This window comes from Pongo abelii, chromosome 5 (assembly GCF_028885655.2).
Source record: "Pongo abelii isolate AG06213 chromosome 5, NHGRI_mPonAbe1-v2.0_pri, whole genome shotgun sequence".
In the NCBI taxonomy this organism is placed as follows: Eukaryota; Metazoa; Chordata; class Mammalia; order Primates; family Hominidae; genus Pongo; species Pongo abelii.
The window spans coordinates 26,929,685-26,943,897 of record NC_071990.2 but is presented as its reverse complement, the minus strand read 5'-3'; positions in this window follow the sequence as shown (position 1 = coordinate 26,943,897).

The window sequence follows — 14,213 nt, the reverse complement described above, 5'->3', positions numbered from 1 at the left end:
CCATACATCTCCACCTCTGGTAACCACTGTTCTACTCTGCTTCTATGTATTTGACTTTTTTAGAATCCACATAAGAGATCGTGCAGTATTGTTCTTTCTGTGTCTGGCTTGTTTCACTTAGCATAATGACATCGAGGTTCATCCATGTTGCAAACAGCAGGATCTTCTTTATTAAGGATGAATAATATTCTATTGTGTATATAAACCATATGTGCTTTATCCATTCATTGGTGGACAGACACTTAGGTTGATTCCATATCTTAGTTATTGTGAATAATGTTTCAACGAAGATGGGCATGCAGTTATTGCTTTGAGATCCTGATTTCATTTCCTTTGGGGATGTGAACCCTGAAAATCTGAGACATGTCTCAGTTAATTTAGAAAGTTGATTTTGCCAAGGTTGAGGACACACCCCTGTGACACAGCCTCAGGGAGTTCTGACTACCTGTGCCCAACGTGATCAGGGCACAGCTTAGTTTTATACATTTTAGGGAGACATGAGACATCAATCAATATATGTAAGAAGTACATTGGTTCCATCCAGAAAGGCGGGGACAAAGCAGGGAGGGGGCTGCCAGGTCTCACTTTTGAGTTTCTGATAAACCTTTCCAAAGGAGGCAATCAGAGTATGCATCTATCTCAGTGAGCAGAGGGATGACTTTGAATAGAATGGGAGGCAAGTTTGCGATGAGCAGTTTCCAGCTTGAATTTTCCTTTTAGCTAGGATTTTGGGGGTGCAAGATATTTTACTTTCACAGTATATACCCAGAAAAGGTACTGCTGGATCATGTGGTAGTTCTACTTGTAATTTTCTGAGGAACAGCCATACTGCTGTTTTCCGTAAAGGCTGTACTAATTTGCATTCCCACCCACAATGTAAAAGGGTTCCCTTTTCTCTACATTGCCAACACTTGTTATTTTTTATATTTTTAAATTGGTTATTATAACAGGTGTGAGATGATGTCTCATTGTGGGTTTGATTTGCATTTCCATGATGATTAGAGATGTTGAGCATTTTTTCTATTGGCCATTTTTTATGTCATCCTTGGGAAAATATCTGTTCAGATTCTTTACCTATTTTTTAATTAGATTTGGTTTTCTTGCTATTGAGTTGTATGTATATATATATATATATATATATACCTTATATATTTTGGATATTAACTCCTTATCAGATACATGGTTTACAAATATTTTCTCCCAACCAATAGTTGCCTTTTCGTTTTGCCCATTGTTTTCTTCTCTGTGCAGATTTTTCGTTTGATGTAGTCTCACTTATTTACTTTTGCTTTTGTTTCCTGAGCTTTTGGTGTCCTGCCCAAGAAATCATTACAAAGGCCAGTGTCAAGGAGGTTTTCCCTTACATTTTCTTCTAGGAGTTTTACAATTTCAGGTCTTCTGTTTAAGTCTTTAACCTATTTCTAGTTGAATTTTATGTAAGGTGTAAGATAAGGGTGTAATTTTTTTATTTTGTATGTGGGTTCCCAGTTTTCCCAACACCATTTATTGAAGAGGCTGTCTTTTCCCCAATGTGTATTTTTGTCACCCTTGTCAAAAATCAGTTGACTCTAAATGTGTAGATTTATTTCTGGGCTCTCTACTTTGTCCCATCGGTCTATGTGTCTGGTTTCATGTCAGTGCCATGCTGTTTTGATTGTATGGCTTTGTATAGTATATTTTGAAGTCAGGTAGTGTGATGCCTCCAACTTTGTTCTTTCTCAAGATTGCTTTGGCTATTTAAGGTCTTTTTTGGTTTTATACAAATCTTAGAATGTTTTTATTTCTGTGAAAAATGTTGGAATTTTGATATTGTGTTGAATCTGTATATTGCTTTGAGTATTATGGACATTTTAACAATATTAATTATTTTGATCCATAAACCTTTTCATTTACTTTGTCTTCTTCAGTTTCGTTCATCAACGTTTTATAGTTTTCAGTGTACAAATCTTTTACCTCCTTGGTTAAATTTATTCCTAAGTATTTAAATTTTTGTACCAATCGTAGTATTTTTAAAACTTTCTTTTTAGATAGAGTGTTGTTTGTGTAAAGAAACACACCTGATTTTGTATGTTAATTTTATATCTTACAACTTTATTTAATTATTAATTTTAATAGCTTTTTGGGTGGAGTTTTTAGAAATTTCTACATATAGACTCATGCCATCTGCAAACAGTTTTACTTCTTCTTTTCCAATTTGGATGCCTTTTATTTCTTTTTCTTGTCTAATTGCTTTTGCTAGTATTTCCAGTGCTATGTTGAATAGAAATGGAGATAGTGGTAATCTATACCTTGCACCAGATCTTAGAGGAAAAGCTTTTAGTTTTTCCCTATTGATTATGTTAGTTGTGGGATATTAATAAATGGCGCTCAATGTGTTGAGGTTGTTTTCTTCTATACCTATTTTGTTGAGAGTTTTTATCTTGAGTGGATGTTGAATTTTGTCAAATGCTTTTTATGCATCTATGGTGATGTGGTTTTTATCTTTCACTCTGTTAACGTGATATATTGCATTGATTGATTTGGGTATTTTAAGCCACCCTTGTATCCCAGGGATAAACCCCACCTGGTCACAGTGTATAGTCTTTTTGATGTGTTGTTAAATTCAGTTTGCTATTATTTTATTGAGGATTTTTGCATCTATGTTCACCCAGAGATATTGGCCTGTAGTTTAGTTTTCTTGTGGAGTCTTTGTCTGGCCTTGATATCAGAGTGATGCTAGCTAGCCTCATAAAATGAGTTTGGAAATATTACCTCTACTTCTATTTTTGGAAGGGTTTAAGAAGGATTGGTATTAATTTTTCTTTAAATATATGTTAGATATATGTGCTCAGCTGTGAAGCCATCTGGTCTTGGACTTCTCTTTTTTGGGAGGTGCTATATGGTTTGTATGTGGTTTGTCCCCACAAAAACTCACACTCAAATTTAATTGCCAATGTATTGGTGCTAAGAGGTGGGACTTTTAAAAGGCATTGGATCATGTAGGGATTAATGCAGTCATGAAGGGTTTAATGCAGTCTCAGTTCTCATGAGAGCAGGTTATTATAAAGTGAGGCTGCCTCTTGTGTTTCATCTCTTTGTACACACCCATTTCCCCTTTTTTCTGCTTTACACCGTTAGTTGAAGCAGCACAAGGCAGATGGGATGCTTGATTTTGAATTTCCCAGCCTGCCAAACTGAGCTACATAAACCTCTTTTTTTGTCTTAAAATAAATTACTCACCCTCAAGTATTCTGTTATAGCAACACAAAACAGACTATGACAGGAGGTTTTTAAATTATTATTACTTCAATCTCCATATTTGTTATTAAAATGTTTAGGCTTTGTATTCTTGATTCAGTCTTGGTAAGCTATTTATTCTAGGAATTCATCCATTTGCTCTAGGTTATTTAATTGGTTGACATATAATTGTTCATAATAATCCCTTATGATGTTTTCTGTTTCTGAGGCATCTATTGTAATGCCCTCTTTCATTTTTTAATTTTATTTATGAGTTTCTCTTTTTTTCCTTAGTTATCTAGCTAAGGGTTTGTCAATTTTGTTTATATTAAAAAAAACCTTTTGGTTTTTTTTCTTATTTTTCTATTGTTTTCTAGTCTCTGATTTATTTCTGTACTAATCTTTATTATTTTCTTTCTTCTGCTAACTTTGGGTTTAGTTTGTTCTTCTTTCTAGTCCCTTGAAATATAGTTTATTTATTTAAGAGCTTTCTTGTTTTGTAATGTGGTATTTGTCACTATAAACTTCCCTCTTAGTATTGCTTTTGCTATATCTGATAAGTTTTGATAAGTTGTATTTTCATTTTTATTTGTCTGGAGTTTTTTTTTTTTTTTAATTTTGTTTTGATCTGCTACTGAGCCCAGTGGTTGTTCAAGATTATGTTATTTAGTTTCTACGTGTTTGTAAATTTTCCCATTTTCTTGCTGTTAATGATTTCTGGCTTCATTCCATTGTGATTGGAAAAGGCACTTGGTATGATTTCTATCTTTTTGAATTTGTTAAGACTTGTTTTGTGACTTAGCATATGATCTATCCTGGAGAATGTTGCATGTGTGCTTCTGAAATATTCTCCTGCTATTGAGTGAAAAGTTCTAAATATGTCTGTTAGGTCTATTTGGTGTATAGTGCTTTCCAAGTTAGCTGTTCATTGATTTTTCTGTCCACATGCCACATGTTCTATCCTTATTCAAAGTGCGGTATTGAAATCTATTACTATTGTATTGCTGTCAGTTGGTCAACTTGCTGGTATATCATAAGTCCCTTAAGCTATGTTGACTCTTTTTCAGTTTTTCTTTTTTTTCCCTCTGATTGTGTGATTTCTAATGACCTGTCTTCAAGTTCACTGATCCTTTTCTTCTGCTAGATCTAGTCTGTTGTTGAACCCTGCTATTGAATTTTTTAGTTCCATTATTGTATACTTTAGCACTGTGATTTCTGTTTGTTATTATTTAATTTTTAAATCTCTTTGTTGAAATTCTCATTCTGTTCATGAATTTATCTCTTGACCCCAGTGAACATCTTTTTTTTTTTTTGGATTGTCCATCATTTCTTATTGTTTCGTAAGAGTTTTTCTTTCTTTCTTTCTTTTTATTATACTTTAAGTTCTAGGGTACATGTGCACAATGTGCAGGTTTGTTACATATGTATACATGTGCCATGTTGGTGTGCTGCATCTATCAACTCATCATTTACATTAGGTATTTCTCCTAATGCTATACCTCCCCCTCCCCCAACCCCATGACAGGCCCCAGTGTGTGATGTTCCCCATTCTGTGTCTAGGTGTTCTCGTTCAATTCCCACCTATGAGTGAGAACACACGGTGTTTGGTTTTCTGTCCTTGTGATAGTTTGCTCAGAATGATGGTTTCCAGCTTCATCCATGTCCCTACAAGGGACATGAACTCATCCTTTTTTATGGCTGCATAGTATTCCATGGTGTATATGTGCCACATTTTCTTAATCCAGTCTATCACTGATGGACATTTGGGTTGGTTCCAAGTCTTTGCTATTGTGAATAGTGCCGCAATAAACATACATGTGCATGTGTCTTTATAGTAGTGTGATTTTTAATCCTGGTATATACCCAGTAATGGGATCGCTGGGTCAAATAGTATTTCTAGTTCTAGATCCTTGAGGAATCGCCACACTGTCTTCCACAATGGTTGAACTAGTTTACACTCCCACCAACAGTGTAAAAGTGTTCCTATTTCTCCACATCCTCTCCACACCTATTGTTTCCTGACTTTTTAATGATCGCCATTCTAACTGGTGTGAGATGGTATCTCATTGTGGTTTTGATTTGCATTTCTCTGATGGCCAGTGATGATGAGCATTTTTTCATGTGTCTGTTGGCTGCATAAATGTCTTCTTTTGAGAAGTGTATGTTCATATCCTTTGCCCACTTTTTGATGGGGTTGTTTGATTTTTTCTTGTAAATTTGTTTAAGTTCTTTGTAGATTCTGGATAATAGCCCTTCAGCAGATGGGTAGATTGCAAAAATCTTCTCCCATTCTGTAGGTTGCCTGTTCACTCTGATGGTAGTTTCTTTTGCTGTGCAGAAGCTCTTTAGGTTAATTAGATCCTATTTGTCAATTTTGGCTTTTGTTGCCATTGCTTTTGGTGTGTTAGACATGAAGTCCTTGCCCATGCCTGTGTCCTGAATGGTATTGCCTAGGTTTTCTTCTAGGGTTTTTATGGTTTTAGGTCTAACATTTAAGTCTTTAATCCATCTTGAATTAATTTTTGTATAAGGTGTAAGGAAGGGGTCAAGTTTCAGCTTTCTACATATTGGTAGCCAGCTTTCCCAATACCATTTATTAAATAGGAAATCCTTTCCCCATTTCTTGTTTTTGTCAGGTTTGTCAAAGATCAGATGGTTGCAGATGTGTGGTATTATTTCTGAGTGCTCTATTCTGTTCCATTGGTGTATATCTCTGTTTTGGTACCAGTACCAAGCTGTTTTGGTTACTGTAGCCTTGTAGTATAGTTTGAAGTCAGGTAGCATGATGCCTCCAGCTTTGTCTTTTTTGCTTAGGATTGTCTTGGCAATGCAGACTCTTTTTTGGTTCCATATGAGCTTTAAAGTAGTTTTCTCCAATTCTGTGAAGAAAGTCATTGGTAGCTTGATGGGGATGGCATTGAATCTATAAATTACCTTGGGCAGTATGGCCATTTTCACGATATTGATTCTTCCTGTCCATGAGCATGGAGTGTTCTTCCATTTGTTTGTGTCCTCTTTTATTTCATTGAGTAGTGGTTTGTAGTTCTCCTTGAAGAGGTCCTCTACATCCCTTGTAAGCTGGATTCCTAGGTATTTTATTTTCTTTGAAGCAATCGTGAATGGGAGTTCAGTCATGATTTGGCTCTCTGTTTGTCTGTTATTGGTGTATAGAATGCTTGTGATTTTTACACATTGATTTTGTATCCTGACATTTGCTGAAGTTGCCTATCAGCTTAAGGAGATTGTGGGCTGAGATGATGGGGTTTTCTAAATACACAATCATGTCATCTGCAAACAGGGACAATTTGACTTCCTCTTTTCCTAATTGAATACCTTTTATTTCCTTCTCCTGCCTGATTACCCTGGCCAGACCTTCCAACACTATGTTGAATAGGAGTGGTGAGAGAGGGCATCCCTGTCTTGTGCCAGTTTTCAAAGGGAATGCTTCCAGTTTTTGCCCATTCAGTATGATATTGGCTGTGGGTGTGTCATAAATAGCTATTATTATTTTGAGATACGTCCCATCAATACCTAGTTTATTTAGAGTTTTTAGCATGAAGGGCTGTTGAATTTTGTCAAAGGCCTTTTCTGCATCTATTTATCATGTGGTTTTTCTCTTTGGTTCTGTTTATTTGATGGATTATGTTTATTGATTTGCATATGTTGAACCAGTCTTGCATCCCAGGGATGAAGCCAACTTGATCATGGTGGATAAGCTTTTTGATGTGCTGCTGGATTCAGTTTGCCAATATTTTATTGAGGATTTTTGCATTGATGTTCATCAGGGATATTGGTCTAAAATTCTCTTTTTTTGTTGTGTCCCTGCCAGGCTTTGGTATCAGGATGATGCTGGCCTCATAAAATGAGTTAGGGAGGATTCCCTCTTTTTCTATTGATTGGAAAAGTTTCAGAAAGAATGGTACCAGCTCCTCTTTGTACCTCTGGTAGAATTCGGCTGTGAATCCGTCTGGTCCTGGACTTTTTTTGGTTGGTAGGCTATTAATTATTGCCTCAATTTTAGAGCCTATTATTGGGCTATTCAGGGATTCAGCTTCTTCCTGGTTTAGTCTTGGGAGGGTGTATGTGTCCAGGAATTTATCCATTTCTTCTAGATTTTCTAGTTTATTTGTGTAGAGGTGTTTATAGTATTCTCTGATGGTAGTTTGTAATTCTGTGGGATCGGTGGTGATATCCCCTTTATCATTTTTTATTTCATCTATTTGATTCTTCTCTCTTTTTTTCTTTATTAGTCTTGCTAGCGGTCTATCAATTTTGTTGATCTTTTCAAAAAACCAGCTCCTGGATTCATTGATTTTTTTGAAAGGTTTTTTGTGTCTCTGTCTTCTTCAGTTCTGCTCTGAACTTAGTTATTTCTTGCCTTCTGCTAGCTTTTGAATGTGTTTGCTCTTGCTTCTCTAGTTCTTTTAATTGTGTCGTTAGAGTGTCGATTTTAGATCTTTCCTGCTTTCTCTTATGGGCATTTAGTGCTATAAATTTCCCTATACACACTGCTTTAAATGTGTCCCAGAGATTCTGGTATGTTGTGTCTTTGTTTCCTTAGTTTCATAGAAAATCTTTATTTCTGCATTCATTTCGTTATGTACCTAGTAATCATTCAGGAGCAGGTTGTTCAGTTTCCATGTAGTTGAGCGGTTTTGAGTGAATTTCTTAATCCTGAGTTCTAATTTGATTGCACTGTGGTCGGAGAGACGTTTGTTATAATTTCTGTTCTTTTACATTCGCTGAGGAGTGCTTTGCTTCCAACTATGTGATCAATTTTGGAAAAGTGCGATTTGGTGCTGAGAAGAATGTATATTCTGTTGATTTGGGGTGGAGAGTTCTGTAGATGTCTAGTAGGTCCGCTTGGTGCAGAGCTGTGTTGAAGTCCTGGATATCCTTGTTAACTTTCTGTCTGGTTGATCTGTCTAATGTTGACAGTGGGGTGTTAAAGTCTCCCATTATTATTGTGTGGGAGTCTAAGTCTCTTTGTAGGTCTCTAAAGACTTGCTTTATGAATCTGGGTGCTCCTGTATTGGGTGCATATATATTTAGGATAGTTAGCTCTTCTTGTTGAGTTGATCCCTTTACCATTATATAATGGCATTCTTTGTCTCTTTTGATCTTTGTTGGTTTAAAGTCTGTTTTATCAGAGACTAGGATTGCAACCCCTGCTTTTTTTTATTTTCCATTTGCTTGGTAGATCTTCCTCCATCCTTTTATTTTGAGCCTATGTGTGTCTCTGCACGTGAGATGGGTTTCCTGAATATAGCACACTGATGGGTCTTGACTTTTTATCAAATTTGCCAGTCTGTGTCTTTTAATTGGGGCATTTAGCCCATTTACATTTAAGGTTAATATTGTTATGTGTGAATTTGATCCTGTTATTATGATGTTAGCTGGTTATTTTGCGCGTTAGTTGATGCAGTTTCTTCCTAGCATCGATGGTCTTTACAATTTGGCATGTTTTTGCAGTTGCTGGTACTGGTTGTTCCTTTCCATGTTTAGTGCTTCCTTCAGGAGCTCTTGTAAGGCAGGCCTGGTGGTGACAAAATCTCTCAGCATTTGCTTGTCTGTAAAGGATTTTATTTCTCTTTCACTTGTGAAGCTTAGTTTGGCTGGATATGAAATTCTGGGTTGAAAATTCTTTCCTTTAAGAATGTTGAATATTGGCTCCCACTCTCTTCTGGCTTGTAGAGTTTCTGCTGAGAGAGCCGCTGTTAGTCTGATGGGCTTCCCTTTGTGGGTAACCTGACCTTTCTCTCTGCTGCCCTTAACATTTTTTCCTTCATTTCAACCTTGGTGAATCTGACAATTATGTATCTTGGGGTTGCTCTTCTCGAGGAGTATCTTTGTGGTGTTCTCTGTATTTCCTGAATTTGAATGTTGGCCTGCCTTGCTAGGTTGGGGAAGTTCTCCTGGATAATATCCTGAAGAGTGTTTTCCAACTTGGTTCCATTCTCCCCATCACTTTCAGGTACACCAATTGGACATAGATTTGGTCTTTTCACATAGTCCCATATTTCTTGGAGGCTTTGTTAGTTTCTTTTTATTCTTCTTTCTCTAAACTTCTCGCTTCATTTCATTCATTTGATCTTCAATCACTGATACCCTTTCTTCCACTTGATCGAGTCGGCTACTAAAGTTTGTGCATGTGTCACGTAGTTCTCGTGCCATAGTTTTCAGCTCCATCAGATCATTTAAGATATTCTCTATGCTGTTTGTTCTAGTTAGCCATTCGTCTAATCTTTTTTCAAGGTTTTCAGCTTCTTTGCAATGGGTTCGAACATCCTCCTTTAGCTCGGAGAAGTTTGTTATTACCAATCTTGTGAAGCCTACCTCTGCCAGCTCGTCAAAGTCATTCTCCGTTTAGCTTTGTTCTGTTGCTGGCGAGGAGCTGCGATCCTTTGGAGGGGAAGAGGCGCTCTGATTTTTAGAATTTTCAGCTTTTCTCCTCTGATTTCTCCCCATCTTTGTGGTTTTATCTACCTTTGGTCTTTGATAATGGTGACCTACAGATGGGGTTTTGGTGTGGATGTCCTTTTTGTTGATGTTGATGCTCTTCCTTTCTGTTTGGTAGTTTTCCTTCTAACAATCAGGACCCTCAGCTGCAGGTCTGTTGGAGTTTGCTGGAGGTCCACTCTAGACCCTGTTTGCCTGGGTATCACCAGCAGTGGAGGCTGCAGAACAGCAAATATTGCAGAACAGCAAATGTTGCTGCCTGATCCTTCCTCTGGAAGCTTCATCTCAGAGGGGCACCCGGTTGTATGAGGTGTCAGTCGGCCCCTACTGGGAGGTGTTTCCCAGTTAGGCTACTCGAGGGTCAGGGACCCACTTGAGGAGGCAGTCTGTCCATTCTCAGATCTCAAACTCTGTGCTGGGAGAACCACTGCTCTCTTCAAAGCTGTCAGACAGGGACGTTTAAGTCTTGCAGAAGTTTCTGCTGCCTTTTGTTCAGTTGTGCGCTGCCCCCAGAGGTGGAGTCTACAGAGGCAGATAGGCCTCCTTGAGCTGTGGTGGGCTCCACCCAGTTTGAGCTTCCCAGCCGCATTGTTTACCTAGTCAAGCCTCAGCAATGGTGGATGCCCCTACCCCAGCCTCGCTGCTGCTTCGCAGTTCGATCTCCGACGGCTGTGGTAGCAGTGAGCAAGGCTCCGTGGGCATGGGACCTGCCAAGCCAGGCACAGGATATAATCTCCTGGTGTGCCATTTGCTAAGATTGTTGGAAAAGTGCAGTATTAGGGCGGGAGTGTCCCGATTTTCCAGGTACTGTCATGGCTTCCCTTGGCTAGGAAAGGGAATTCCCCGACCCCTCGTGCTTCCTGGGTGAGGCGATGCCCACCCTGCTTTGGCTCACACTCTGTGGGCTGCACCCATTGTCCAACAAGTCCCAGTGAGACAAACCCGGTACCTCAGTTGGAAATGCAGAAATCACCCATCTTTTGCGTCGCTCACACTAGGAGCTATAGACTGGAGCTGTTCCTATTTGGCCATCTTGGAAGGAAGTTTTTTTTTGTTTGATTTTCTTTTTTAGACAGAGTCTCGCTCTGTTGCCCAGGCTGGAGTGCAGCGGCGCAATCTCAGCTCACTGCAAGTGATTCTCATGCCTCAGCCTCCCAAGTAGCTGGGATTACACGTGTGTGCCACCATGCCTAGCTAATTTTTTTTGTATTTTTAGTAGAGACAGGGTTTTACCATGTTGGTCAGGCTGGTCTTGAGCTCCTGACCTCAGGTATCCACCTGCCTCAGCTTCCAAAAGTGCTAGGATTGCAGGCATGAGCCAATGCGCCTGGCCCAGTGAGCATCTTTATGACCATTATTTTGAATTCTCCCTGTGGTAAATCATTTGTCTCCATTTCATTAGGGTCACTCTCTGGAGATTTGTCTTTTTCTTTTGTTTAGAACACATTTTTATATTTCTTTAGTTTTCTTGACTCTGTATTGGTTTCCGCACATTAAACAACCACCTCTCCGAGTCTTCACAGACTGGCCTAATATAGAAGAAACTCACCAGTCAGTCCAGCCATACGTACTGAATGCCTCTCAAATCTTTTTTTTTTTTTTTTTGGAGATGGAGCCTTGCTATGTTGCTCAGGCTGGAGTGCAGTGGCACAATCTCAGCTCATTGCAACCTCCGCCTCCTGGGTTCAAGCAATTCTCCAGCCTCAGCCTCCCAAGTAGCTGGGACTACAGGTACACGCCACCACACCTGGCTAACTTTTTTGTATTTTAGTAGAGATGGGGTTTCACCATGTTACCCAGGCTGGTCTCGAACTCCTGAGCTCAGGCAATCCACCTGCCTCAGCCTCCCAAGCCTCTCAAATCTTTATGGTCATACAGACCGTCATCTTTGTTCTTAGTGACCCCCAGAAGACTAGAGTATGCCAAGTCCCATTAGTGTCCTGAAACAGTCAAGACAGGAGCCAGTCCCTCCTGTAGCAGCTGGAAAAGTTGGGATGTTAGGTGTGTAGTCCAATCCTTTCTCTCCTCAAGTAGAAGCTGTGACCTGGAGTTTATCATCATTTGCTCAGCACTGAGCCAGGAAGGGCAGCTGGGGAAAATTCCTGCACTCTCAAAGTGGACACTTTTCAAACCATTTCTTTGCTGTCTGTCACCTCCAGGGGCCTAGCAAATGCTGTCAGATAACTCTGAGAGACAGGCAGTTTAGCTGGAGGCTTGTTTCTGTCTCTGGAGTGAGCCCTGGGAAGGAACTGCAGGAGGTACCCACACACCTATTCAGGCTCCCAGAAGACTACTGATTGCCTGCCCTGTCACCTCCTAGATGCAGGCTGGTTAGAAGTTAGACCCTCAGCTAACTTCTCCAGGCAGCAGCTGGAAAAGTCTGGATGTTAGATGTGTAGTCTAACTCTTTCCATGAAAAAACTGGGAGCTGGGCATTATTGCCTGCTCTGTCTGCACTGAGCCAGAGGGAATAGCCTGTGGAAATATTCGTGTACCCATTTAAAACCATCTTTTTGTTTTCTGTGGTCCCTAGGGACTTGAGAATGGTGAGCCTCATCATCTCTCAGAGCTAGGTGATTTAGGAGCTAGCCCCTCAGGTGCTAACTGTAAAAGTTAGGGGAGTACATTTGTAATCCAAATTCTTTGCTCTTTATCGAGAAGTTGGGAGTTGGGGGTTCCCTACCAATTATAAGGCACTGTGCCCAGGGTTAGATTTATGGCACTAGTGTGTCTCAGCTGCAATGTGGTTATTATCTCAGTTGCCCACTAGGTAGGAGTCTCTCAACTAGTTTCTGGATTTCTCTCAAAGGGAATTAATTCATGTCTTGGTGTTTATTCTGTGTGTTTGTGGGAGGAAGGAAAGTTAGGAGCCTCCTATTCCACTGTCTTACTGGTGTCCTGTTTGTTTTGTTTTCTAATTACCATTTGCCATGTATATGTGGGTATGATGTGTCAAAAAAATAACTGTTGGTTGTGCATAGTGGTTCATGCCTATAATCCCAGCACTTTGGGAGGCCGAGGTGGGTGGATCACTTGTGGACAGGAGTTCGAGACCAGCCTGGCCAACATGGCAAAACCCTGTCTCTACTAAAAATACAAAAAAAAATACAAAATTAGCTGGGTGTGGTGGAGCGCGTCTGTAATCCCAGCTACTCGGGAGGCTGAGGCAGGAGAATTGCTTGAACCCAGGAGGCCGAGGTTGCAGTGGGCTGGAGATCGCACCACTGCATTCCAGCCTGGGTGACAGAGCAAGACTCCATCTGGGAAAAAAAAAAAAAAGAAAGTGAACTTGGATTGATTGTAAGTATCTATTGCAAACACAAGAACAATCACCAAAAAGGTTTAAAAAGGGAAGTATAATTGATATGTTAAGAAAGGATAAAAATGGAATCTTACAAAATAAAACCAGAAAAGAGAGGAAAAAGTGGAAGACAAAAAAAAAAAAAAAAAAAAAAAAAGAAGAAGAAGAAACAAAGGACAAGGACGATGAATAGAAAAAGTAACAAATATGGTAGATATCAATCCAGCTATATAATCACTAACAAAAAACCAAACACCGCATGTTCTCACTCATAGATGGGAATTGAACAATGAGAACACATGGACACAGGAAGGGGAACATCACACTCTGGGGACTGTTGTGGGGTGGGGGGATGGGGGAGGGATAGCATTAGGAGATATACCTAATGCTAAATGGCGAGTTAATGGGTGCAGCACACCAGCATGGGACATGTATACATATGTAACAAACCTGCACATTGTGCACATGTACCCTAAAACTTAAAGTATAATAATAATAAAAATATATATATAGCGAATTAGCTGGGCATGGTGGCATGTTCCTAAAGGCCCAGCAACTCAGGCGAGGCAGGGAGGGACTGAGGCAGGAGGATCTCCTGAGCAAGCCCAAGAGGTCGAGGCTGCAGTGAGCCAGGACACTCACCCTGGGCGACAGAGTGAGACCCTGTCTCAAAAACAGAAACAGAAAAAGAGACTCAATCAGAAAACAAGATCCAACCACCTATATGTTGTCTACCAAAAACCCACTTTAAATTTAAGACACGTATAAATTAAAAGTAAAGTGATGGAGAAACATATAACATGTTAACACTAATCAAAAGAAGCTGCAGTAGCTAAATTGTATTAGACAAAGTTGACTTCAGATCAAGGATAAAGAGCAGCATTACATTACATTGTAGCATTATAATGATGGAAGTGTCAGTCATCCCAGAAGACATACAAACCTTAATGTGTATGCACCTAACAAGACAGTGTCAAAATATGAGACTAAAACCAATAGAACTGCAATGAAAAATAGTGTATTAGAGATGGAGACTTCAACACCCATGTAACAGTAATTGACAGATCCAGCAGGCAGAAAATTAGTAAGGATATAGCAGAACTGAACAGCATCATCATTCCACTGGATCTAATTGACATCTATAAACTATTTCATTCAAAACAAAATTCCATTCTCAAGCTCACATAAACTATTCATCAAGATAGACTACATTCTGGATCATAAAACACACTTTAAC